The 27,888-nt window shown below is 34.8% G+C and overlaps 1 protein-coding gene and 1 pseudogene across 20 annotated transcripts in view; both read right to left on the bottom strand.

Moving 5' to 3' along the window:
- NRXN1 (neurexin 1) overlaps positions 1-27,888 on the bottom strand; it is a 1,145,650-nt gene that overhangs the window by 963,595 nt on the left and 154,167 nt on the right. The gene's annotated exons all lie outside the window — the stretch shown is intronic.
- Positions 1,430-1,570, bottom strand: LOC131486478 (U2 spliceosomal RNA; annotated as a pseudogene).

Below are 27,888 nucleotides of genomic sequence, written 5' to 3'. Positions count from 1 at the left end.
AGAACCCTATACTCACAACAGCAGCCTAATATTTTAATTCCTGTTATGGAAATCAGAGGCCAAATAGGATTTTAGAGAAGTGGAGATCAGAAAGAGACTTTGTGACTTAAGGTGTGGCCTGAAGAGGTCCCCAAAAGGTGGGAGAATATTTTGTAGAAAAGATACTAAAGACCATTTCTGACCAAGAAAGCAGCACATGAAAAGGCTTAGATCTGGGATCTATGTGGGTATCTGGCCACTTGGGCAGGGGACATGAACCTGCCAAGGTGGGGAGGAGTCAGGAAGCACATGCAACAGAGTCAAGGTGAGGGAGCCTAGAAAGCCAGATAGAGGCATTTATATTGGATGCACAAATTATTCTTTCATTTCACCCTCACTGACCATTCCCTGAGTTCCTTCTCTGGGCCACATCTTGCATAAGACCTGGAGCCCCAGAGTGAGACAGACAGGCGTGACCCAGACCACATGGAATAGAGACTAAGACTAAAGGGCCAAACATGGAATTCCATTCAAGTCAAGTGTTTGCAAATTCCACATGGAGAAAGAAGAGGAGGAAAACATTCTTTATCAAGAAGAATCTGATCTTTGATATCCCTCAATCTTATATGTGGTAAGATATTTTATAAAGGGGTTTATAATATAATAACAGCATGGGAGCTTCGATAATATTTTTTCCTCTAAGACACGCAAAGAAAGTATAATAAGCTAACTTCAAGAAGAATAATCAGGTTTTTCAGATGACCTTTCTAAAATGATTATCAAAAAGACTTCTAGTCTTTATAATGTCTAAGATAAATAATTACACCACTGCAGCAATTTCAGGTCTGGGCTTCTTCCTGAACGCTGCCCCAAATAAAGGTCTACAAAACACTTTCCAAATATGCTAATTAGCTGAGTGGGTTTGTGTGTGTTTCAAACTATATTGAGTTTTAGTGCCAATCTGCTTCAGAGTCAGCTGAGGGAATAAAAGCACAGCTTGATTCGAGGTTAGCAGAGTGAAGGACAAGAGCATTTTGTCCCCTTTCACACCCCATAGCTTCACTGTGTATCTGTGCACTACTCTCTAAAGATTAGGCTCTAAGGGGCCACACTTTTTGAGACTTTAACACAAAAGCTTCTGACATCTCTCCTAAAAATATCCGAAAACAATTTGATGTGTTCTTAAAGCTGAAGCATGGAACTACATTTTCCTTCTCCTAGCCCTTCCCAACCTATTATGGTGATTTCCAAATGAATAGCATTGGGCTGATTGCTTATCAGGCTGGATAATGGCCTAATTTATTATAGAAACCCTAGTCAGACAGAAAAAAATGGCAAAATCCCTCTGATTTATCTTTTTGAGACATAGGGTCCACATGCAATAAAAATCTGCTAGAACATGGTGAGCCTATGAGATGGGAGATTTTTGTCTCATTAGCACCAGCATTTAAAATAGGGCACCTCCTCAGGTTGAAATGTCAAGCCCGAGACTGCTGTGTGCAGATGGGTGTGCAGGACACCTAAATAAGTCTTAATAGTGTGCAAACATCAGATACTACACTTGATCTTAGCCAAAAGGCCGAGAAGTGATAGTGTGCAAACATCAGGATTAGTGTTTCTGGGGTCTCTGCTGTGCACAAGTGTCCACCTGTCTTATTCAACTTAAACATAAAAAGCCATTGGTCCTTTTGGGCACAAAAGGTAAGACATACAAAGGACCTCGGAATATTTTCCTTTCACTGAGTATTTGGATCCATGCATTCAATCATTCATTATTAAGAAGTATTTATTACACCTCCAGGTACCGTGCTAAGTGAACAAAATAGCAGTGAACAAAAACAAATGTCTCTGGCCAGGATGAAATTTTAAAAACCTGGGTGGGTCAAATAAAAACATGAACATCAACCTGATTTCAAGCTCCATGAAGTAGGGGACTGTCAATAGTTTCATTCTCCAGTAGAGTAGCAGAATGACATAAATAATAGAGACAATATATATGAAGAAAATAGAAGTTTTCACAAAAAGAACATAAAGATTAGTTTTAAAGTAGTAATAATAATTACTATCATTTATCAAAAGTACACTATCTGCCTAGCACTAATTGCTCAAAAAAATCTTTTGAAATGAAATGATAGGTGACCCTCAGGAAAATCTCCTACATAGAATCTGCAGATCCTCTAATACTGCCAAGTAACAATATTCACTTCTCAAGGCAAAATGATGAGATTAACAGACTACCTATTGATCTTACTGAAGGCATGCCAAGACCTCTGGTCCTCTTCCAAATACCCACCTATGTCAAGGGAGGAGAATGTGCAGCATCTGAAAGACCTTTGAAAGTTCGTTTCTGATGAGTGCACTATGTCGAAAACACTGGTTTCCATTTTTTTAAGTTTTTTTTTCATGTTTGAGAGAGAGAGAGAGAAAGAGAGAGAGAGAGAGAGAGAGAGAGAGAGAGAGAGAGAGAGAGAAACAGAGCATGAGCAGGGAGGGGCAGAGAGAGAGGGAGACATAGAATCTGGAACAGGGTCCAGGCTCTGAGCTGTCAGCACAGAGCCCGATGCGGGGCTTGAACTCACAGACCGTGAGATCATGACTTGAGCCAAAGTTGGATGCTTAACCAACTGAACCACCCAAGCACCCCTGGTTTTCAAATTTTTAGTCAGACCAGAAGCACCTGGAGGGACTGTTATAACACAAATTCCAAGGCCATGCCTCTGTACTTTCTGATTCAGCAAGTCCTAGGTGGGGCCAGAAATTTACATTTCTAACAAGTTCACAGGTAGGTTGATCAAGCTGCTTGCTCTACTGACTTGCTTTGTCAACCACCTAATTGGGGAAAGCCTGTCTCTAAGAATGTATGCTTTCTAGTTCTTCTGAAGTGGGGTGGGTGAAGGGAGATGAACATGACGATTAGGGGAACTGGCCCTTTATTCTTCCAGAAAAAAATAAAAGAAAGAAAACTACAGATAAAATATTAAGGCCACTAATTTAATCTTTGAAAAAAAAATAAAAGGCGTGGAAAAATTATCTTCCACATCCTATCTCTTGCTTGCACTTACAGAACCTGGCTAAAAGCTGCAGGCAAAGCTGTCTGCGGCTCATCGCCATCCCAGAGGGAGCAACTGTAGGTTAGGACTCAGGGACAGGTGGAACCACAGAAGACAGCTAGGAGCCCCACAAAGAATGTTCAGGTGTTATCTGCCAAAGTGATTATTAGGGGATATAGGGAAAGAAAGCCCTTTGACTGATCTTGGCTTCTCATTATCCTGCAATTTCTATTTCATTTCTAGGGAATAAAAGGATAGTCTTATCTAAAGATGAGAAGGACGGGGCACCTGGGTGGCTCAGTCAGTAAAGCGGCCGACGCCAGCTCAGGTCATGATCTCACGGTCTGTGAGTTCGAGCCCCGCGTTGGGCTCTGTGCTGACAGCTCAGAGCCTGGAGCCTGTTTTAGATTCTGTGTCTCCCTCTCTCTCTGACCCTCCCCTGTTCATGCTTTGTCTCTGTCTCAAAAATAAATAAATGTTAAAAAATAAATAAAGATGATAAAGACACCCAAATTCTGAAACATCCTAAGATTAGTAGGTTTTTTTAATCATCTCAGTTTTACAAATTAGGAATCTGAAGCTCAGAGACGTTATGCAGCACCACCATGGTCACAAAACAAGGAAGCAAAGAGTCTGGATTCGATCGAGATCTGTGTAGCTCCAGAGACCATACATCTATCCATTGTATTATTCTATCACTGCCCACACTATGTAGCCTCAACTTTTTTTAACGTCATAAAACTCTTATCAGGTACATACTATGTGTCAGGTACTGATATTTATGTTAGCTCATTTAAAAAAAATCCTGAGAAAGAGGTATCATATAATCCCAAGTTTATAGATTTTAAAAACTGAGGATTAAATAACTTGTCAGACTTTGCAGAACCAGTGGCAGAAAAAATGAACTCAGCATCTTTAGCTTTCTTCTTTCCTAATACCAGTCACCCTTCACCATTCCTTCAAATTGGTCTGTCTCTCGCTTCTTATTTCTAATTATGTTTCCATGAAATTAGGTCCTCAGAATCAAATTTAATATGTAAATGAAATATCTAAGAACATAAGATATCTACTGTTGAATACCAATTATTATAGAAAGGTAAGAAGAATTCCACCACATTGAAACTGTGGCTAATGGCTGCATTAGGGATGATTTATATCTACATTAGAGTTTCAGTTAATGTGAAATAAAATGTATCCTTACCTTTTTTTCCACTTTCAAAATGAAATGAACCTGAATAAATTATTATGAATTGTATACTTTCCAATGACAGGGTTTTTTTGCAGTTAAACTGATTGATTAAATGTTATCATCTGATGAAGAAAAAATTTTCTTGAGATAACTGACCAGGCAACGGAGTTAAAATTTTCTAAGAAAACCAAGTCATCCACCCTGACACAAGAGGAATTGTTTTAAGCTAAAGGTCATTTTCTTGCAGTATACATAGCTATCATTACTGATGTGTAATGGGGGTTTTCAAGCTATGTATTCTTCCCTAACATCATTTAACAGCATGAGTAATATATTTATAGTTCTCACGTCTCCTTAAGGGCAAATGTAATGCCAGGACAGGTAGGGAAATGAATAACAGTGGTTAACAATGGAATGTTTAGAGTTAAAACAAACAAAACTGGGTCATTACTGGAATATAGGGAACTAGGAAGAGAGGGCAATTCACATACTTTAGAAAATTCCAAACAGCTACAAAGGCACTGGCTCTACAAACAAACAAAAAGAGCAAAACAAACAAACAAAACCACAATTCTTTCCTTCCTTAAAGTCCAACAGGATAAAGAAAGATCTCTATGGCACTATTACTACTAACTGATAATGTAGTGCAAAGTACTGCCTTTTGTATAATACTTTTTTGCAAGCTATTTGTTTGCATCTGTCTTTGGAGAGTAACTCAAAGGAACCACCTTTAAAATGTTTTATTTCAGTCAGAAAATTCATTTATCTAGTTTTCCAAGGAAGTCCACTCTGAGCTCTGAGTTTCGGAAGCATATTCAACTTTACTTTGGCATCTCTTCAGCATACTACCACAAACAAAAACAGAGTGATTACTTACCTAAACACATCTGTCCAGGGGGCCTCCTCCTGACTCCTCAGCAGTGTCTGGGTTCTGACTGGTCAAAGCACTGAGTCCTAGATGTTCACTGCCCCTATTAAGACCTGTACTTGGGAGTTCTTGAGACTCTGTTTTAAACACCTGCTTAGATGGCTCACTAAAATCAACAGGGGGGTTTTACTTTCTCACTGACATTGTGCAAATGTTTGTTCACTGAGGGGAAATGGCTGAGAGGGACAGACAGACGGAGAGCTGTGAAGAAATTAAAGGACCTTTAATGGATTAAAAACAAAAAGCCATTCTGCTCCCCAGGGTGCACATTTATTTAGCTAGATTTGCTTAAAAGTATTCTCAAGTTTCCAAATTCAGCAGCCCAGAATTACTTTAAATAGTTTTTTTTTTTTTTTTTTTCTGGTCTGTTGGTGAGATATGCCTTTGTATGATTATTTTAATGATGATTATCTATATGGTAATTGCAATGTAAAGCTAATATATAAGTATGGCAGAACATGTGAATGAATTATACAAGTCAAATGTTTCCAGAGTATTTTGAAAAAGCACTTTGGCTACATTTTTAAGTCTAACTAAACACTCCTACAGACATAAGAGTTATTACTCTTTGGCAAGATTCATAAGAATGGGTAAAGTTAAAACAAATGACTTTCTGATAGACTTCTGACAGCAATTAATTTTACAAGGGACACATTTATATCCTAAATCCCCCCAAAACACTTTTTAACTACATAACAAGATGCACTTTTTAAAGACAAATACTTCCACTAAAATTTATAATGATCTGAACTGTAGAAGAAATACAATTAAATTGCTTCTTTACAATTCCTTTTTACAAGGTAATTTAATTGCATTTTCCCCAAACCATGAATAATTTTCAGTTATTGTTCAGGTTTAACAAGAATTACAGAAACAGAGTCTTAAAAGTTCTAGTTAAAAGGGTATTATCAGAGTTTATTGTTGAGGAATTACAATTGTTATAGACCAATGATAATATTTATGTTCTTTTTTCATACTTGGTTCTACAAATGCAAGGCAGAAATTAGGGAAGATTCATTGACAACATTTTACTTCCATTGTGGCAACAATTTTCCTTTCCTGGCGGTCGGCTGAGGAAACAGTGGTTTATCTCCTCCCCATTCCTCAGTATATACTTTTGCCCAAAGAATTCAAAGTGTAGCCATAAAAGCAAGGGAAAGAACTAAAAAAGGAATTAAAAAACCCTTTATCATCTTTGATAAAAAAAATACTTCCTAAATACCAATTCGGGAAACCCATTTCTAAGGCAAAAGGATGTAGTCCTAACATGTAAAATAACTTAATATTCAACAATGTAGAAATTCCTTCATAGTCAGAGTCCAGTCTTCTTTAGGCTCACACAAAACTATATCACATCACCTTTCCGTTTTAAATTGACAAGATATTATACTTTTCCTAGTGACATGTGATAAACTTCTTGCTATGGAAGAACTCTTCAAGTTTAATAATAAAAATCAATAGTCTCAAAGAATTTAGATGACCCATCAGTCCTTTCTTTTGGGAAAACAAAAATTAATTTATTCTAATGATCTTCTTTGAGGTTAAAGGGCTGAAGTGATGAAGAACTATTAGGCAATATCTTCGGGATGACAGAATTACTATGGTTACCACAACAACCACCACCACAACCACCATGATTATTTTAATTTTCTCTTTTTAAATTTTGCTAAAAACAGTTTGGGAGAAAATGCTATCAGTTAAGGTATACTGATTTAAAAGCAAACCAGAAAAGAAAATCAGCTAATCAAATAAATATTAATGTTAATTACTTTGAGGAGAGAGGAAGGTTAATTCCACATATAAGAACTATTCAAGTTAAAAATTCAAGTTAAATCCACTTTTAAAGGACTCTGACATAGCACTCTGACCAGTTTTGGAAGTTTAATTAGTGATGTAATTACATCTACAACTACTGATGACACAGACTAGAAACTCCATATTAATGAATTATAATAAAATTTACTTTAATTAGTTAATTTATCTAATTAAAAGGTACTTCTGTCACTAGAGTCTGAATTCCATAAGTTCAGGAACAATGCATTATACCCCTCATGCCCACGAAAACCCAAACATTCTTAGCCCTTTTAGGAACTCAACATGTGTGAATTGATTTGAAATTTCTAGTTAATTGACAACATAAAGCATTAAAGCTGAAGGAAACATTTTAATAAATTAATTAAATACATTATTCATTAGTTTAATAAACAATTCTGAGCACCCACTCTGGGCTAGATACTATGATAAGTTTTGGGAATTCAAAAGTGAGTAAGACATTTAAAAGTTCTTTGGCTTTTAAAATAATTTCCTATAAACTGATTGTAATTTCTATGTAATTCTAGGTACTTAAAATGATACTGTGATTGGATCTTTAAATATTATAAAAATTTTACTCAGAGGGGTGCCTGGGTGCCTCAGTATATGTGCTGGCATATCAAATCTGTGTGAAGTTTGGGGATACATAATATAGAAGAAATGAATAGTCATTACTCTCTAAATTCCCAAATTTCCTAGTATAGTAAATATTCATTTACAGTGGATCCAAGTAACCTTAAGCTTTGTCTTTTAAACTCCACCTACCCAAGCTTCAATTTATGGAGTCAGCTTTGACTTCCCCATTCTACCACAACTTCCATACTGAATAGAGTTCATTCAGCCATTGAGTCTCATTTTGTAGATAAACATTCATATGGGTTTCTTATTTAGTCCTAATTACTGCTCTGCATTTACAACTTACTATGCTTTTGCATACATCTCTCAGTGTAGGCTTTTCTTGTCTCTGTCTCCAAAAGTCGACTTCCTATTAGCATACTTTGGGCCATGTAACCCATCTTCTGGCCCAGCATCCTCTTTTCCCCTTCTCTCCAATAATTGGAATCCCACTTGGATACTGAAGATGTTTTCTCCTTTCTCTGAGCTTCAAGGAGAAGCTCTCCACCAGTCCTCCATTTCACTCACCGCATCTTACACAGGACCATTTGTAATCTGTATCTGTATACTTCACTTAGTCACCAATACTGCAACTATCTGTGGGTAATACCTATGCCTTGGACCTTTGTTGATCATCCCTAGAAGTTAGTACACTGATGTGGATTAAGTCAATTTATTTTGTTGAATGATGTGTTAATGGTAACTTGGGGGCAGTGTATAATTTGAAAGTGTATTCTGAACATACACACATTGTAAATATAGTGTTAGTCATATATTTTATTGAAAAATTTTAACTCTTCAAAATTAAACATTTATTAGCAGTATATAGGATAAATGCCTAGTAATTAGAAAGGTCTATGAATTAGGGCTTTCATTTTCTAACTATTCTGAAACATACCAAAAATATACTGAAATTATCTCAGGTATATATGCTTGGTTTAATTCTAAACAGGAGTGTTCTTTTTCTGACCTAATTTTTATATGTTATCAATTCATCATTTAAGATGAGTTGATCTTGTAAGTTTGAAATTTTGCAAAACAGGAAGTTTTTTTAAAGTCCCAAACTGTCTTATTTATTTATAATTTGACTTCCTTTTAACTTAATTTGGATATGCAGGCTTTAAAATGGTCTTACATGGTCCAGAATTACACAAAGTTCTAAAATACAGCAGTATCCTTTTAAGCAGGACTTTATAAATATGAATAATAAATTATGCTGAATAAATGAAATTATAATTAATTCAGTTTGTGAGAAATATGTAGGTATATGTCACATTGTTAGATATGGGTGTGCCTAAGGACATCTCTGATATAATTCCAATTTCATATTTATTTAAATTGTCTTTATCTTTTCCATAAAGGACTTGGAGAAAGGAAAAAAAAAATTAACATGTACAGAGTCTTTTTAAAAACATATGGGGGAGCTTTAAAATTCTCAGGAGGGATGGTGCAAAATAATTTCCAAGTACAAGGATTTCCTCAGTTTGAACAGAGATGTCACACTCAATTCCTTTATTCACCCATTAATCCAAATATATTAAACACTCATTACATTCCACACATAAGGAATTATACTATTCTTAAAAAGCTCTTTGTATATAATGTTCTAGTTCAGTAAGGAACTCCACTTTTATTTCTAATAGGCCTACAGCATGCTTATGTTTTTTTTTTAATAAAAGAAACTCATTTGCAGTGTAGAGAATTTTAAAATTTTAGAAAAAGTGTTAAAAAAAATCTCATAACCACTACTCAGAGATACCTACCCTTAACTTTTTCACACATTTCCTAACTTTTCCTCTGATGTGTTTATGTGTCACATAAATGGGTTATTATTCTCTGTGACATTTTTATATTTCTTCTCTACAAGGAGTCTTTTATTCAAGGAAGAGTCTCTACTTCATAGAATGCTTTCCGCTTAGTGGGAGAGATAGAGATGAGGCCAGAAGATTAGCTAAAATAAAATGAGACTGTATGCAGTATAATGCACATATACAGAAAGATCCGTCCATCAGTCTGGTGAAGCAAACACAAATGCTTGAGCTGAAGGTTGAGGAGTGTGCCAAGAGACCTCTGATGGGGATAGGGGATAAGAAAGAAAGTTGTTGGACTGGATACCTTGGATCTAATGGATACGTTAGAGGTGCTACAGAACTACCAGTAGAATGGTAGAGTACTTCTGGAGCCTAAGGGACAAAGCAGAGGGTGTTACAGCTATGTCTTGCTAAGTAGCTAAATCTTTTGTCTAGGCTGGTGCACAAGAAAAAAAATTACAATTAATAAGAAAGAAAATATAACACTCTCATTGCTGATACCCTTAAAAATCCCCCTCTTTATCCACTCCAATGCCCAATATGAGTCCCTTCCAATCTCTACTTTAAGTCCCCAGTGCCATAGGGCTAGAGACTATACTATCAGAAGCTTGAAAGACTTTGGAGGTGACCAATGTTTTATCTACAGTGAAACCTTGACAACGTTAAGATCTAGTGCTAGATGCTCAGTATAATCAGGGTCTTGATGATGATAATAATAATAATAACAGTAATATCATTTAACTCTTAAGGTTGTTATAAGGGTCAAATATGGTAACATTTGTTAAGTGCTAAGAATGGTGCTTGGCACATAATAACACTATATACATTGTTGTTAAAGTCAATATCCCCAAAGCATCAGGGGGAAAATGTTAAATAAATATAAACATACAAGCAAACAACAACAACATAGTAACTAAAATTCCTGCTATAGAACACAATCCATGTGTTTTGAGGTAATTGCCAGTTCATTACACAGTTATTTCTAAATGACTTCAAATCATAAGACGTATCAATCTAATACTATTTCTATGGATGAATTAAAAAGGTAAAGCATCCAAGTTGATTATAATTGAACTCATTTCAGGTCTGATAATTTTGGCAGTTTTAGAGTAGGAAAATACAGAGGTTCTGAGTCATTTATGAAATGAAGGGGTCAGTGCTTTGAATTGCCATAGCCTCATTTTAAAGAACTTGTAAAAATGCTCAGAAATATTTGCATTCTAGAATATTTTTGGCATTATATAAAAGATGCTTAATAAACTGCAAAAGATTGAGTAATTTTTCAAAACACCCAGACTGCAGCTGTTAGGTCATTCTTATTCCAGATATTCTATATTGTACATGGAAGAAAAACCCCACAAGTATTTTTCTGTATTTATAGCCAAAGGCTGGTCACTGGAAATTTATGACACTCTGCAAAAAACAATGCTGACCTTGCAAATGCCTCCAAGAAAAGAGTAGATTCAGAATCCAGTGAATGAAATCAACTTGACTCCAGCCTAACCCACCGGTTTGTGACCTAATTTTTAAAAAATTCCTTAATTCAATATATAATAAAGCTCCCTGAGGGCAAACAATCTGCCTCTTGTATGTTTTCCTGGAGCCCAACATAGTATTTTGGCACATTACACATGCTTAATAAGTATTTGTTAAGTTAGTTAAAAATAAACACAACCAATAGCATCAACAAAGCCTGTTTTGTATAAGAGCATCAGATGTTTTACAAAGAAATCTTAGCTCAGATGTCATCCTTATTTCTGACTTTCATTTATTCAATATTTCTAAAAAAATTCTAAGAAATAGGTAATTTTACTTATTTTTTTTTCCTAGGACAGAACCTTAAGCAGTTTAAACATCAAAATAAACATGTATCATGATACGAATTCCATGTCACATGATTTGTACACAGTAGTTATAATTCTCACAAGCATTCTGCAAAATGGATACTTTCCATCCCTATTTTATAGATGAGGACACTGAGGCACCAAGTGCACATAGTTCACATAGGGAAAAAGGGACAACTTTAGGATTCTGTTATTCTACTTTTTAAAAATGTTTTTGTTTTATTTTTGAGACAGAGAAAGAGCATGAGGAGGGGAGGGGCAGAGAGAGAGGGAGACACAGAATGTGAAGCAGGCTCCAGGCTCTGAGCTGTCAGCACAGAGCCCAATGTGGGTGTTGAACTTATGAACCTTGAGATCATGACCTGAGCCGAAGTCGGATGCTTAACTGACTGAGTCACCCAGGTGCCCCTGTTCTTCTGTATTAGCTTTGAAATCATCTTACTGCTTAGGATCTTGCCTTGAGAATATATTTTGATAAAATGTGGTATAAATGAATCCTAAAATAAATGTTATATCCCCACCCCAAATGAGAAGGTGCTAATAAAGTATTTTATTCCTTTATTTTTTCTAGTAAGAGATCATCTCTCTCTTATTTCCACAGAAGGATGCTTAGCAAAAGAAAAAAAAAATCCTTAATACCATCAATGGAAAGAAAATGAATCCCAATCAGTTCCCTGTGGGGCCCTTCCTTGACAGGAATGGACACTCTGACCACTAACACATTGCTACCATTTTGATTTCTTGAGTCCGTTAAGCAGCACAAGAATCCTTTACATTTTCAAATACTATGTTGAGAAGTGGGAATCTGTGAGCACTAAGGAGGTGTCTGTCAAATGCATGTTAGAAATGCATATATCTGTAAGAAAATTATCAAATGGATGGAGTTAAATATTGAAATTGGTAGGACCCCAAATATAAAGTATGTTAAAAAGCCTTGTCAGCTGTTCATACCAAAAAAAGGGGGTATTCTAGATTAGTATATATAAAATATTTTTTATACTAGCACATTTTGTACCCAGCAGTTTTCTTTTAACTAGAAAATCCTCTAGTAATACCAATCTCTTCACCAAGACAAACTTTCTTAAGTCTCTTCATTGTTGTTAATTTCTTGTTATGTGGAGCAGATTTCCTTGGCATTACTATACAAAATTTTGAATTAAATAGAACTAGGCTATCCCCAAAACTTAGTATATCTGGAAATACTAAAGTTCTATTAATGTAATCTCCTTAAAAATGAGATATTCTGTGAAAAAGCTGACTTAGCATATGATAGTTCCTCAATAAATGTTAATAATTATTGTTGTTATTGCATTATTATTATTATTATTATTATTATTATGTCCACAAAATCAAATCGCCATGCTAAAATTCAGCATCATTCTTCCAGTGCTTTCCTCTTTATAACTTTCAAGTTTGCTGTTGGGAAATAAGAATCATACTTTATCCCTATCAATTACATTACATCTTGAAAACTAAGTTGCTCAATACTGATTTTGATTTTACTTTTTCCAGTCACTTTGTACTGTGGGATTCTGGTAAAGGTTAGCATGGGACCAACAGAACCAATAGAACCAACAGAACCAACAGCTCGATAGCTAGGGACAAAAACCCCAGGAATTAGGATTCTGAATTGGCTGATGGTTAAACTAACCTAATGGGTGGTGGAAGCAAATAACAGGTCAGTTAATTTTTCTACTTCAGTCAAATTTTATTTCATGTTCATATAATTATTCAATAATAGCCCAAAGTTGAAAAGATGACAGACTTTGCAAATTTAGCACCAACTGCAGCTAGACCCAGCCCAATCTAGAGTCCCAAAGCATTCAAATTCTAAGCAGAAGGCCTTGCAAGTGGATGGAAGCTTATAATTCTGTGTTGTTATTTAGATAGTCTAATGTAAGCCTGACTCCTTAAAGGTTGTGTGTATTTGCAGGAATAGAACAGAATTAGTAAAACTAACTCTCCTTTTCCTGCCCCTCTTGGATTGCAATTATTCAGTGGGAAGGCCTCATCCCAAATAAAGATCGCACAGTTAAAAATGTCGAAATGTAGAAGTGTGTGTGTGTGTGTGTGTGTGTGTGTGTGTGTACACACACACACACACACACACACACTTTTTTTTTGGTGACTGTAAAACTCAGCTTAGCCTTAAAATAAATGAAAACAAGTTTTTTTCTATTTGATGAAAATTTGGCAAAGATTTTTTTTTTCCTTAAAGCACTTCCAAAAGTGTGTGACTTTATTATAATAATTAAAAATTCTACTCAGAAAGTCACAAAAAATACTATGGTCCAGTGATGGGAACTACTATTTCCAATATTTTTATACTTTAACCAAATGCTTTACAGCTAAAATTCAATTAAACACAACAAATACTTTTTAATATCTACTATATATCAAGCACTGTAGTAAACATGAGGAAAACCAAACAGATAACGCTCAGTGCCTGCTATAAGTACAGAAATATTCACCTTTTGGTTTTCTTTGATATTTCTTTGGATATATTAAATTCACATTATAATACCAATATTTGTTCATGAGTTCCCCATTCCTTTTAAAATCTTCTTGTCACAAAACTTAAAGTAAGTATCTACAATTTTAATGAGATAATATATGCCAGTTTATCACAACAACTGATATATTTCCAAAAATCGCCCGCCATCTCATCATTTGCCTACCATTCGGCTTTCATATGTCCAAGCAGTAACATGGTGGAAGAGACAGACATTGACTTTTTATGTGCTTAGGAGGCAATTAAGCTTATTCCCAATGAATCCAAGGTATTAGTGTGGTGAATGAGTCCTAAGGAGTATATGTGACGTGCATTTAAAACAAATGTGATTCTTTTATTGGCCAAAGAGTGTTACTGGTTAAATATCATAATACTTTTTTTAAAAGATTATTTATTTATTTTTAGAGAGAGAGGAGTAGAGAGGGAGTGAGAATTCCAAGCAGGTTCTACATTGTCAGGGCAAAGCCCAACGCAGGGCTTGATCCCACGAACCCAGATATCATGACCTGAGCCCAAACCAAGAGTCGGATGCTCAACCGACTGAGCCACCCAGGCGTCTCTGTTATACTTTTGATAGATTTATTTACTTCCCCTTTTCTCCCTCCACACATCCACAATAGTAATTTTCACATTTTGTTTTTACTGAAGTATTCAGATTTCACTTTAACTAATTTGTCTCTCTTTTCCCATTATAACTTAACAAACTCATCTGCAGGATATTGCCCTTGTTGACTGTTGTCTTGCTTGATTTAACACCTCCCAACACACACACACACATAAACATGTCTTGAAGTTATTTTTCTCTACTGGTTCTTCTAAACAAAGTAGACCAAGGCTGGACTGTGGACATACCAAGACACTTTTCCACTCTGGGCTTAGTTCTTAGCAGGTCAGTTAAAGGATGGTAGAGACCATAAAAAATTCTACCTTAAGAGCTGAACTTTTTGTTCTGCCTATTCAAATGCTGAACTTCTTTCCAAACCCAGATCAAATTCCACCATCCATCCCCACACACCTTTCCTAGATCATTGCACTCCAGTGTTTCCTTGTTAGTTTGAGTTCTACATGCTTTCAGTCTTTGACAATTTAACAGATAATTATATATATGTATATGTATATATGTATATATATTTCTATATGATGACCTTTTATTGTTTTCTGAATTCCCATTTTGCCCTTCTGCTTAGCGTGTAACTTTCTCGAAAACAAGGTGATGATTATATTTTATTTAGAGCACTTGAATGATAATAAGCATACAGAGTTTTAGTAAATATATATTGATGACTGCCTCATATAATATCACACTCATAAAGCCATGAGTGAAATTTATTATATAGTTAGCAACAAGCCAGAGGGTACTTAGCAAAGTCAGTTTCTGTAGGAAGAATGAAAAATCCAAGAACATTGGAGAATTAGTTTTCTTGGCAACAACCTACTGAGATGGAGCCATATAGGCATTCTATAAATGTTAACTGATTGTGATCAACATGTTTTACTTCCAAGAATTCACATCCAACCAGCCGCCACTCCTCTACCTCCAATGTTAGATTCCAAAAGGACTCTAAATCCGTTTTCAAGGTTTGGCTTCCCTGCTTCTCTAAATTCTGTTTTTGAAGGTAGGAGGCATTGTGGTAGTGAAAAGAGATACTGTCTTAAATATATCAAAGTAATACAGTAAGTGCCTGGAAACAAGGGGACTTAAAAAGTTATTGTCAATAAGAATCAAAAACAGGAAAAACAAATGCTGCCTTTGGCAAGTTCAACATTACCAGAGTCCACTCTTGTTGCTTCAAATTTTCCTCAGTTCCAGCCCCTCACCTGCCCTCTTCCCTGCCCCTGCAAACGCATGTGGGGATGAGTGACATTTTGAATTTCTCCTGTGAATAGATAGCTCTGTGGAGAAACGTTATAAATTTTAGCAGGTGCACTGGGTTTGTTTTTGATGTTTATTTTTGTTTTGTTTTGTTTTTCATCAAGTAGTTTCTCTGCTCAATTGCTGAGCCTGCCACACAGAAGTTACTTCTCCTTCCCTATGCCTTATAGCTCTAGACCATGTGACACAGACAGCAGTTCCTGCTTTGTTTTATTTTTCCTTAATAGAAATACACATGGGCTTGCTACACTGGCTTTTCATAAACACTGTGTGTCTAGAACTCCAAGGATCTCAGGGGCTACCAGCCCTTTAAAGTGATGGAGCTATAAGGATTTAATTAAGGGAAGATGTAAATACACATACATATGTACATGTTTCCTTTTATGCCAACCACAGAATCCAATAAATACTATGGCTTACTAGATTGTGCCTGTGAATCTTTCATAAGATACACTTGGGGGAAAAGCTCTCTTCAAAATAGCCTGTGCCAGATCTATAAATTCATCAGGTAGGTTTTTACTTTCCTCCAAAATTTTGAAGTACAAAGAAATATTTTAGTGGTGCCATAAATACAACATTTTTACAAAGTAGGTGAAAAACTGTTCATGTTTATTTTAGAGCACTGTAATGGTTAATGCTACATGTAACTTGACTAGACGACGGTGATGAGTTATTTGGTCAAACACTAGTCTAGATGTTGCTATAAAGGTGTTTGCAGATGTGATTAGCATTTACAATCACTTGACCTTAAGTACAATGGATTACCCTCCATAACATGGGTAGACTTCTTCAAGTCATTTGAAGACCTTAAGAACAAAGACTTAATCTTCCCAAAGAAGAAGGTCTTCCACTTCGAGACTGCAACACAGAAACTGTGGTTGAGTTTCCAGCCTTTAGATTCAAGACTGAACCAACTCTTAGATAAATCTCCAGATTGCTGGCTTACCCTAGGGGTTTTGGACTTAACAGCCTCCAACTGCATGAGCTAATCTCAGTTTCTATTGTCTCTCCCCACTTCCTTTCTATCTATATCTATATCTATACCTATATCTATATCTATATCTATCTATGCCTCTGCCTAATACACTCTCTAAACCCAATGTCTAAAATAATCTGCATATAAGCAAGCCAAGGCAATTTTTTAGTTTATTTGCAGTTATTACTCATTATTTTAATCTCTCTGTTACTGTGTAAGGCTGGGTGCTAGTCTACACAGTATGATTTCAAACCTTTAGCCCCCAGAAAATATCTTATTTTCCCCATAGTGTTGAAATTGCTTTCATAAACAGGCAAATCTCTTCATTTAATAATCTAAGATCAGCCATATGATGTTATATGCAGTACATGAAGGTATAAATCAAAAGACTAAGGTCGGATGGAAGTTCCAGGAGGGCAGGTAGGACTTACTTGACAAGAAACTCTTTCCTAGGTTTGTCTATGGTCTACTCTATGAAGGGATAAATATGTAATTAGAATTTAGTTTCCACTGTTGCTTTTCTTGTTATTCTGAAGTGCCTTGGGTGTGCCTATAGGCATCTGTGGATCTGAATATCTGTTACAGGAAAAGAATCATGTCAAATTGTGTTAGAATAGAATTAAAAAGATGCAAGGAGGCATTCTTTTACTTGCAACTGATCTCTGGCATGTTCTAAGTTCTGCTATGCAGGAGTCCACATAAATTGGGCTATGGGAGAAATAAAAGTACATTTTTCAACATTGGTTAAAAGATGCCTTCTGTCCCAGTACTCTGCAATAGCAATAGAAAATGAATTCCAAAGACATGGAAAACAATGACACAGACAAATAGCTCTCTTTGCTACAATTCTATAATTAGATATGGGAATAGCTATAATATCTGCTTTACAGTTAAACCACAACACATTCAAAAAGTAGAGGAGTTGTTTTTGTTTGTTTGTTTTTAAGTAATCAACCAGAGATACAAGATGAGAATTAGAATGTTTTATAAAAGTATTTCAACCTTTATATGGGAGCTCTTGGGGGATTTAATTCCACTAACCTAGTATCAGGCCACTTCCCTATATTTTCCTCTGGGCAATGGATTAGGACTAGTATTCTGAAAGACTGAGATGATACTACATTTTTTGCTGAACAAGTAAAATTAACTAAACTCAAGGAAAATAAAGGTATCTTATAGACTGGCATTAGCAGTATTGATATTTTACATGTAAACCTTCGTAATTCATAAGCATTGGAATATATGTTCCATTATCTACTTTTTAATTTTTTTAATATTTTTTATGTTTATTTATGGAGGGGGAGGGGCAGAGGAAGAGGGAGACACAGAATATGAAGCAGGCTCCAAGCTCTGAACTGTTAAAACAGGGCCTGACATGGGGATGTAACTCACAAACTGTGAGATCATGACCTGAACTGAAGTTGGCTTAAATGACTCAGCCACCCAGGCGCCCCTATAAGTTCCATTATCTATTATTGTATGTCCCACAGAGCAATGCAGAGGACATGGTAGGCACTCACCAATATTTGTTGCATGAACAAGTGAGCACTTTTTATTTTTTTTTATTTTTTTTTAAATTTTTTTTAACGTTTATTTTTGAGACAGAGAGAGACAGAGCATGAACGGGGGAGGGTCAGAGAGAGGGAGACAGAATCTGAAACAGGCTCCAGGCTCTGAGCTGTCAGCACAGAGCCCGACGCGGGGCTCGAACTCACGGACCGCGAGATCATGACCTGAGCCGAAGTCAGATGCTCAACCGACTGAGCCACCCAGGCACCCCAAGTGAGCACTTTTTAAAAAGAGGATCTCATTTAATCCTTTTTATAGTTTCTGAGGTTCTTTATATTTCAAATAAAGAGATTTGGCTTCAAATGGTCAAGAATTTGCCTTAGGTCACATAGACAGCAGATCAGGCATTCTACATTTTATTTTGTTTTCAGAATAACAGTATATCCTTCCTAGACACAAAAAAATGGAATTTGACAGTGATCACCGATTTTGAACTTTGGTCTAGAGAAACATAGTGAAAATAATTCTGTGGATCACTCAAGGAAAAAGGTAAACTACATGAAAAATCAATACAGAGATGTACTAACTTGAACCAAGCGAAAGCTGCCACAGATATCAAGTTTTAAACAACGCCTTAATAGGCCCTTCCTCATATAGTTATGACTGGAGAAGACACAAGTTGAGGCAAGATATAATATTGCCAGGAAACAGATAAATCAAGAGATGTACACCAGATTTGAAGGCTAATTATAGATTATTAAGTAATAGCCTATTATCAGCTAAATAAAATAAATGCATTAAATCAAGCTCAAAACTTGATTCAGATAAACTTATCTGAAGTTGTCTAAGAATAAGCCAAAAGATATTTTTCAAAAGTAAAGACTGGCAATTTGAGAGTCCTCTCTGCTTAAAAGCATAATTCATTAAAATCTCAGACAGATACATATTACCTAATCTTAACCATTTTCTGGAAGTTTTATTTTCTTTTTTAGCAATCTACTCCCCTTCTTGCCTCTAAAAGCAGACCATCTATTTGCCTATAATACATTCTGTTGCAAGATTGCGTTGCAAGATTTCTCCCATGCTCTTGCTTAAAGAAATAGAAGAGTACTGAATAATGTTTCTAGCAAGCTAAATACTATTTAGCCATAAATTTTCTGAAATACAGCATTTTCCTTTATTTTGGTTGGCCACTGCAACTTTTCCTATGCAATATTGGTAACTAAACATTAAGATGTCTTTGTTCTCATTATGCTGATGAAAGTAGGAGTAAAAACAATGAAATACTACTAATTCCATAAGAAAAGATATAGAAGGTTTTCTCTGTTAGCACAAGACTTCTGAATTATGAAAAACAAGGTATGGGCAAGATCAAACAAGGCTAGGAATGTATTAGACTCTAGTTTGAGTTGGGGAAAATTAAATCTATGCAATAATTAATAAGCCAAATAATGACCATGGGATTTTATGAAATTATAAACACATGAAATTTTCAGTAAAGGGTAATGATTTTCAAAAGAAAATTATTACTAAATGCTATAACAGATTCTTGAATAATACACCCTCATGCAGTATAGCATCCACCAAAAGCATGCATCATTCAAAACAAAACATTTCCATGAAAAATGACTTATAACCTTATAGTGGAATTTATGTTTTTCTAGACTTATAACCTTATAGTGGAATTTATGTTTTTCTAGACTCTGAATTTGATTAAACTGCCTAGCATATCGAAAACCAATTTCCTAACATTTCAGTATATATATTCACTTATACATTTCCTTTCTTTATGTAAAACATCGGGTGATATTTCCTCACTAAAATCAGACACATTTATATCAAACTTAAGACCATCATTATGTTTGTGTTTACCGTGCTGCTCTGGTGAAATTTTAAAAGTATACAATAACTTCATTTATGAAGTTCCTACCATTTGTCAGAGTTTTATATGCATTATCTCTCGCATAAAATACTGCTTTCAGTATTTTAGAAGAAGAAAATAAATTTCAGAGAGTTTAAGTAATAGCAATAGTGACATAGCTGGTAAATGATAAAACTGATTAAACCATTACTTATCAGTCTCCAGTGCAATTTTTTCTCAGGCCACCCAGAGAGAAACAGCAAACCATTAAAGGCTTTATAGGTACTCGGTCTTACACAGGGAGATTGAACGCCAATTCACTTACCATGGCGTTATAAAAGAACCCATGTACACCCACAGTATTTTTATGGTCACCTTGAGGAGTGTTCCAAATTCCTGAAAAATAACCATCTTTGGAATTTGGGAATAAGAAATTGGAATTCACAGGACTTTGAGGGAATTCCTTAAACCCAAGTTAGTCTGTATTTTTAATAACATTTTTTGTGTTTTTAAATAATAATAAGTGGCCATGAAAACTAGTATTTCTGTGACAGGATTATAAAAAGTTTTAGAGATTTTCTGTAAAAAATATGTATATATATATACATATATGTATACACACAGTTTTTTAATTATTATGAACAAACATATTGTGGTAATATTATATATTTCAATAACATAAAAATACACTTACCTGATACAGATATTTAATAGAAAACTTTAAAAGAAGAGAATATCAACACAAAATATACTCAGAAAAAATTTAAAATTGTAAAATAATATCATAGGTATTTAATATCTAAAAGCCATCATTTTAAAAATGATACTTTAAAGTACACAAACTAATTGCTCTGATAGTCCTGATCTTTGTTTTATTACAAATATTCCAAAATGGATTTTTTTTTTTCATTTTACTTTTAGTAAAAGTGACTTTTAGTCTACTTAAGAGTGAACCCAAAGTAATGTTCAGCTTGGGTATTAAGTTATATGTTGCTTTGTGTAAGCTCATTTCCTCTTTGAATACCATATATATATATGTATATAACATATACATATATATATATTATATATACATATATAATATATAATTTATAGCTCTTCCCTGATTTTTGTTTCACTGTTGAAATCAAGGTTGCTTTTGCAAAATTCAGGTTTTAAATTATTTTCCGATTTTACACTGAAGTTGTCCACAACAATATTTACATCTTCTCCTTGCATTTTGTTTGTTAAAATATTTATAAACAGTGATAGCAAGTAGTCAAACACTTGAAAACATCAGCGAACATTACTGAGTAGTATTCAAATAATATAAAATATGGTTGTCTTAGCAAAGTTAACAACACTGCACAGATCAAGTGCAGAAATTGCCAATTTAAGGACATATTTTGCTTCCAAAGCTTTTTATTCTCGGAATATCATTTTTAGGATTTGCATAAAGTATTATACAAACATATTAATATTTATTTTATTTGAAAGCATGAGTCACTGTTAGCAGAAAACAGTATCATAAGCATACATTTATTACATGGAAATAGATGTGTGATCACTTCATGAAGTGGTCAGTTCTCTATGTGCTCTTGTCCAGTTCCTCATGAAGTCAACCTTAACCTTCTACTCCATCTGTTAGCATTTCCTAATCTTGCTTCAACTTGACATCAGTGGATTTCCTCAAACCAGGTATATCTCTTTGTTCACTGCTAAGCTCTTAAGTCTCAAGGGAGAATGATACTTTTTACTAGTTGTTCTGATTCTTTAAGTGTTTTTGTTTTGTTTTGTCTCATTTTTCTTTGTGTGTACATAGAATGTGGGATTAGAAAAAAAATAAAAAACAAACATTTTCTGAGAAAGATAGGAAAGAATTCCTTCATGAAAAAAATGGACCTCAGGTATGTTATCTTTTAGTTTTTCTTTTACTGAGACTTGAGAAAAACTACCATTGTTACTTACATAAATCTTTAAAAGAAATACAGTATCTATCTATCTGTCTATCTACTTATTTAATTTATGAAGAGAAAATAAGACGGGTTTAAAAATAAATCAGTCTTTCGGAACAAAGGAATTTCAAGAGATAGTTACAAAAGCATTCATTAATATTATAAAGTAACAATGACACGTTACAATAAAAGCATGGTTTCCACAGAAAGATTAGTTTTTGCAAAACATTACAATTGAATGGATTTAGGTTGATATGCCTTCTCTAACATATACTATCATTTAAATTTTTGTTTAGGACAGAAATGAACTGCTATATATCTTTGCATGGAGCAGAGAGACGAAATTCAAATTACATAGACAAAGAGATGGCATATTTTAGGTCCTGGATGCTCAGTATGTTGGTTGGAGGATCCTGGCACTTAGTTGGACTACGTTTTTCTAACTTTGGATCTAGATGGGACCATGTGACTAGTTTTTGACTGGAATATGAGAGAAATGTGTGTCATCCCTGGGATGATGCAGTTAACAGCAAATATGCCTTCTCTCTCTTTTTCTCTCTTCTTCCTCCCGCCCCCACCTTTCCCCCAACACTTTTGAATCTCCTCTCTCTCTTCTTGCCAACCAGATAGTATGGTCCAGCAAAGGATTCTGAGGCCCTAGGGCTGTGTAGGTCATGAGATGGAAGGAATCTACATCCCTGAATTATGGACAAAACAGAGCCTGGTTACCAACCTAAGTATATCCCTCTCAACCTTCATTGAACTATCATCACATAAGTGAGAAATAAAACTTTCTTGTATCAAGCCATTGAGTTTTGGAGCTGATGGTTATAGTAACTGGTGTATATTATTAGCATATGTTGAATGACAGAGGAATAAACTCTCAAGGAGAGAATTTAATATATATCAAGATTTTAAACTTTAAGGGAATATTTAATTAGACTGATTTTATGGTTGAGAAGTATCTCATGTTACTCTGACTGTTTTTGATGACAGAAATTTATAGGAATTAAAACATATGCTGCTTAGAGGAAAGCTTCCTTAACATGATGAAAAATACTGACAGAAAAACCCCCTACACACTCATATTCTACGGTGGAATACTGAAAATAAGAATGTCTTTTATCACCACCTTCATTCATGACATTATTGGAGGTCTCAGTAAGTATATAATAAATTAAAGAAAGGAAATAAAAAAGCATAAGGATTACAAAGGATGTAATAAAACCGCCATTATTCATATACAACTTGATTATATATTTAACAATCCAAAGATTTACAAACTATTAAAATTAATGATGAATTTGGCTAAGTTGCTGAGTATAAGGTCAATATAGCAAAATCAATTGTATTTCTGTTGACTAAGGCACTCTTAACATTATCCTCAGCTTGACTTCTTCCTGCCTCAAGGCCCCTGACCTCCTTCTCATCTCTGCTCTAAAAGAACCCAGATGGTCTAACCACAGAAATCTCTCTGTTCCCTTTTCTTACAGCATTTGTTTTAGAAAACTTGTACATGTAAATTATTCTGTTGCCTTTTTGAGAGGTAAATCTTTTCTAACACTTCTTATCAGATTTACAACTCAGGGTTATCTTTCTCAAGGCCCTGAAAGCCAATCCACTGAAATGTAATCATCAAGGAAGATACAGACCCTATTTCCCCAACTGTGTGAGAGCTGGAGCCTGACTTTGGCAAGGTCCTTGCTCCACATTGTAAATAAACCTCCAGTTATGATATGAGAAAGTTTACTTTTCCTGTAGGGAAGGCCAATTAACAAAACAGATGACCTCTGATGATCCCACCCCAGCTCTTAAAAATCCTCCAATACTTGGTTTCAGTGGAATTGAACTGAGACACCTTCTATCCTCTTTCACCTATTGCAATAACTTTGCCTAGTTTGCCTAGCCTTTTTGATTTTGTCAGGTTCAGTTTTTCTCTGACAGTATAAACTAGCAACAAATAGGACTGAGGTTTAAAAATACCATTTGCAACAGCACCCAAACTGTAAATATTTAGGACTAAATCTTCAAAAGTTATGCGGGACATTCACACAAAAATCTAAAATAATTTCTGATTGGAATTTTAAAAGTGTGATATGAAATACCATGTTTATGTACTGGAAGATTCAGTAGTATAAAGGTATAAGTTCTCCTCAAATTCATCTATAGGTTTCATGCAATCCCAATCAAAATCCCAAGCAAAACATTTTGTAGATACTGATAAGCTGATTCTCAAACAAAAGTTTGAGACAAAGTGCCTAGAATAGGTGCTAGAGCTGCAAAGAACAAAGCTGGAGGACGAGGATGTGTCTCACCAGATAACGATCATCTATTATATACCTATAATAATTAAGAACTATAATGTTGACACAGAATTAAACAAACTGACCAAGAGAACAAAGGAGTCTAGAAATACTATATAATATATATAATACATATACTATATATATATATATATATATATATATATATATATGTTAACTTGATTTATGACAAAGTCAACGCTGTAATACAAAAGGGAAATAAATGACTGACAATCTCTTCAATAAATGTGCTAGGTCAACTGAATATCCCTATGGAAATATTTGTATGTGAAAGGTATGTGTGGTGTGTCAAGATCCCACACATCTGTATCTTTAAAAAAGAAAATATGGGGGATCAAATATTTCTATGGCCTTAAAGTAAGCAAAGATATCATAAACAGCTCATAGTGTATTAACTAATAGAGAAAGAAATAATGTATTGCAACTGTTGTAATATTAAGAATTTCTGATCATTAAATGATAATCTTAAGAGAATGCAAAGAGGGGCACCTGGCTGGCCCAGTCGGTACAGCATGTCACTATTGATCTCAAGGTTGTGAGTTCAAGCCCCACATTGGGTATAGAGCCTATTTTAAAAAAATAATGAAAATAATGAAGAGTGAAAGGAGAATTTTACAAAACATGTGAGTAATATCAGGAATACATAAATCAGTTTTGAAGAATGCAGTAAAAAAATAGAAACATGAACAAAAACTTTGAATGTATTAAAGTGGATACTCAAATGGCCAATGAACAGAGAAGAAGGTGTTCAATATTCAACTTTGTTAGTCTTTAAGAAAATGCAAATTGAGGGGCACCTGGGTGACCCTGTCAGTTAAATCTCTGACTCAGGTCATGATCTTATGGCTGTAGGAGATCAAGTCCCATATCATATGCTCTCTCTTTCTCTCAAAATAAATAAACATTTAAAAAGAAAAAAAAAGAAAATACAAAGTAAAATCATCATTAAATGTAACCACATATCCATCTGAGTGGCTACATTGAAAATTACTTTAATTATGAAGTGGTGACACAGATGTGGAGTAATCAGAACCCTATGTCATTTGGTGATAGTGTAAATTGGTACAACTACTTAGAAAACTGGCAGTATAGACTAGACCTGAATATCTACAGATCATATGGCTTCAGACTCCAGACTTATACAAAACAGAAAATGACAAGAAGACATTTATTAGAATGTTCAAGGCATCACTATTCATTGTAATCACAAAATGCACACTACCTAAATGTCCACCAATAACAAATGGACAAATAAACTGTGATTTAGCCAATCAAAGGAATACTATACCTCAACAGCAATGATGATTTACAAATATAATGTTAAATCAAAGAATCCAGACACAAAAGCATACTCTGATGACTACATATTTACAAATTTCAGATTCAGGCAAAACTAGTCTGCTTAGTTAGAGATCCACAAGATACCGGTTACCTTTAGGGGTACAAGTATATAGCCTTGAAGAGACACCAGTAAGGAGTGCTTCTGGGTGCTAAGAATGTTATCCCTCTTGCTAGATGGATGGCTGTGCTCAGTTTTTGAAAATGCACTCAACTTTATGATAGGTTCGCCTTTCTGTATACGTATTATATACTTCAAGGATTTCTGGGTGGCTCAGTCAGTTAAGCGTTCAACTCTTGATTTCAACTCTGGTCATGATCACAGTTGGTTAGATTGAGCCCTGCGTAGGGCTCCATGCTGACAGTGCAGAGCCTGCTTGAGATTCTCTGTCTCACCCTCTCTCTGCCCTTCCCTCACATGAGCCCGTTCTCTCTCTCAAAAACAAATAAAGTTAGATAAATTAAAAGTAAAATTAAAAAGAGATAAATACAAATCACAAAATATATTATTTTAAAACCTTATGGAAATTAAAATTTATGGTGTGAACTAGCAAGAGTTTACAAGTCAAAAGGTTAAAAATTTTAAAAGAAAATAAAACTCTTTAGAAAAAACACTTTAGAAAAATAACACAGCCACCTATGTTATGCAATAGATATAAATTGACATATTTTGTGATAAATGTTATTTTCTCAACAATGTATCATTCAAAGCTATTTTGATTATATTCCAATTGATCTTGAGTCAGTAACGGCTTCTAGCAATCCAAATTTTCCTATGCCAACGCATATTTACCAGTACCTAAATTAGGACTTAAACTTGAGAAATGACCTTTCAAATAAATCTGTTTATATTATTCCAGGTTTTCATTTGTTTTTTGTGGGTTTTTTTTTTTGCCTGTTTAAACTGTATTTATTTATTTTGAGAGAAAGAGAGAATGAGCAGGGGGAGGGACAGAGAGAGAGGGAGACAGAGAATCCCAAGCAGGCTTCAAGCTGTCAGTGCAGCGCCCAACATGGGGCTCGACCTAACCAACTGTGAGATCATGACCTGAGTCAAAATCAAGAGACACTTAACCAAATGAGCCACCCGTGTCTCTCAAGCGTTTCCATCTTGTAAGCAAAGCAACTTCAACTGAAAACTTCTACTAAAAAATGAGTCATTACTGTATTTACTTTTGAAAGAATTTAACCTGTCTGTTAAATAATTGGTTTGTCTTCTTCTCTGCTAGAATACAGGTACAAAATAAGTGAAATTATAAATTGCCTCCAGAGCTTTTAAATAAAAAAGTCTATGGGTGCCTGGGTGGCTCAGTCAGTTAAGCGTCTGACTTCAGCTCAGGTCATTGGTCTCACAGTTCGTGGGTTTGAGCCCCGCGTCGGACTCTATGCTGACAACTCAGAGCCTGGAGCCTGTCTCAGATTCTGTGTCTCCCTCTCTCTCTGTCCCTCCCCTGCTCATGCTCTGTCTCTGTCTCAAAAATAAATAAACATTAAAAAAAATAAATGAATCTAGTGATTATCCTAGCACAATGGTTTAAAAAAGCAAATCATACAAGAACAAAATATGAAAATCTATTTTCTTTATTTCCCATTCATTTTTTCTAGTGACTACTTCTTTTCTTCTCTGTTATTATAAAAAATAAGTTAAATGAAAAAATAATGTTAGGTAGAAAATTAATATTTGGCCACAAATGTCAAATTATCAGGAATATACCTTTTCCCCCCATAATTGTCAGAAATATTAAGTATCTATTTCCTTTAGCATGTACATTCATTTCATAATATTCTTAAAATTATTTTATTTCTTAAATGGGGATTTTAAACTTCTAGTATAGAGTCAATATTCAATAAATACTTGTTTTCACAGATTACCTAACATAAAATATTATGTCACAGAAAATGAATCTTTATAAGTAGATTTATCCCTGGATTACAAAACAGTAAATGGTTACATCAATGTAAGAAACATGTAATAGGTTTCCATTTGGATGAGTGGAGGGCTTTAGGCATTTCATATTTTGTAACATCAAATCTGAGTACTTTATGGCCAATCAATGAATTCTCAAATAAACACATGTGAAGCATCTAAGGATTATTTCAGTGTGTTTCAGTAGCACAGCTAGGTAGCACCAACTAAATAGCAGTTGTGACTTACATTAGCTGAAGTTTTGTTCACCATATGTCTGGAAGACTGTTGAATCTATGACTCAGCTCTAAAAGAAGTCATCAGCTTTGCAATCATTCTCAAACAAGTGTGAATGAGCTGGATTTGGGAGGTGATAAATTAGGAGTTACTGAAACTTTTGGGGAAAAAAAAACACACTTGATGTTTA

Source organism: Neofelis nebulosa, chromosome 9 (genome assembly GCF_028018385.1).
Source record: "Neofelis nebulosa isolate mNeoNeb1 chromosome 9, mNeoNeb1.pri, whole genome shotgun sequence".
Classification (NCBI taxonomy): Eukaryota; Metazoa; Chordata; class Mammalia; order Carnivora; family Felidae; genus Neofelis; species Neofelis nebulosa.
This window is presented reverse-complemented; position numbering and strand designations above follow the sequence as displayed.